The sequence below is a fragment of the Lactuca serriola genome, chromosome 3 (assembly GCF_051521515.1).
Source record: "Lactuca serriola cultivar US96UC23 chromosome 3, Lser_US96UC23_V15, whole genome shotgun sequence".
NCBI classification, from domain to species: Eukaryota; Viridiplantae; Streptophyta; class Magnoliopsida; order Asterales; family Asteraceae; genus Lactuca; species Lactuca serriola.
This window is the reverse complement of record NC_136410.1, coordinates 234,755,866-234,757,412: the sequence shown is the minus strand read 5'-3', so window position 1 is coordinate 234,757,412 and position 1,547 is coordinate 234,755,866. Positions and strand designations below refer to the sequence as shown.

The 1,547-nt window shown below is 33.4% G+C and overlaps 1 non-coding gene across 1 annotated transcript; it reads left to right on the top strand.

Annotated features, from left to right (window-relative positions):
- The first annotated feature begins 1,440 nt into the window (after window positions 1–1,440).
- On the top strand, window positions 1,441–1,547 carry LOC145096380 (small nucleolar RNA R71). Its single transcript, XR_013703788.1, has one exon. It is a non-coding gene; the product is annotated as a small nucleolar RNA R71 (small nucleolar RNA).

Here is a 1,547-nt window from a genome sequence, read left to right as displayed (position 1 = left end):
TAGAATCCGCACTAACTCTTGAATATTTGTTTGTCAATTAATGTTCCTTGACAAAGTGAATCTTATATGTCAAGAGGTCAGTAGGAGTCTTAAAGATCTTGAAAGTTTCAAGAACTAATCAAGAGTAAATCTATTGTTAAACACTAGCACACGACTTGTGGTTTGTAACCTATCGTGTTGACATATTCTTGTTTCTGTGCCTATTCCAGTTAAAATTGACTATACATGTGAGTTCTGTGAGTTCTTAGTTGTTTGCATAACAACTTGGAAGCAATGGGAGGCCCTTGTGCTGCTAAGTCGCAAGAAGTTAAGATTGAACAAGTTCAGTCCATATTGGTTTGGATTTGTCACTAACCATGTCTTATGGTTATGGTTATGAAAAATTCACATGGATAGGAACACATATACCATAAAATCTAAGTTTCATAAAATTTCTCTCTAATTCATGAAAATGATTGTGAGGAAACACTTTCACTAAGTAGATTTTAAGGAGATAACAATTGTGATATTTTCATTCTCAAATTCGATTTTGATTACGACATCGCTCTTCATAGTTCGAATTGTGAGAAATGGCAAAAGGTTCTAAACATTTGGAACTTATTATCGTAAGATATGAATAGTTAAGACACACATGGAAGCTATCTAAGGAAATATGTATGAGTTTAAGAAGCCTAGATAAAGTCTTATCGAAGCAACTCGTATCAGAAATCTGAACTTTCGTGATGAAAGTCAATAAGTATTGATTTCTAGAAGTCCACCTGATTTTAGGTACATGTCAAAGCTAGTGGGAGCATAAGTATTATGCAAGTAAGATAATAATTATTGTGCTAGTGGGAGCATAATTATTATGGTATGTATTGCAAGTTAGCAATGTTAATTATAGAAAAAAAAAGGTTTCAATTTGCAAAGTTGTGGATTTGAAAAGTTGTTTTGATATAATTAAGGGAGAGGAAATTATACTTCATTTCAATTCTAAAAGCTTAGATTGCGTTTAATCAAATTTAGTCAAGGACATATATGAATGCTATGTTGAAAATATTCGACATAAGGAAATTCTAAATGGAATTTTTAATTGCGTTCTCAAAATTTGATTATGATTACGACATCCCTCTTCATAATTCGAATTATGAGAACATGGCAAATAAAAATATTATAGCAAAGATTGATCAAGTATCATGTATTTATGTTAGACATTATGAATCATGTCCCATATGCTTCGGGTATAGGATCGATTGCATATGCTATAATATTCTCGCGTTCTAAATTTTCCAAATGCCTAGGGAATTAAGAGGGAAAACAGACTAGAACTGGATATGACTAAAGTGGTTAACAACTATTAAGGACAATCTAAGGTTCGTGAGCGGACCTTGAGAATCTAGCAATTGCCTTGTGGTGACATTGACTCCATCGTAGAAAATGGAGACCTATTGTTGGCTATTAAGGTCGTGATGTGGGCAATTTCTAAGCAAACTCTTGTACCTTTCCCATGCTTCATAAAGAGATTCTCCGGGCTGTTGCTCGAAGTTGGCAATTGCTTTCTTTAACTT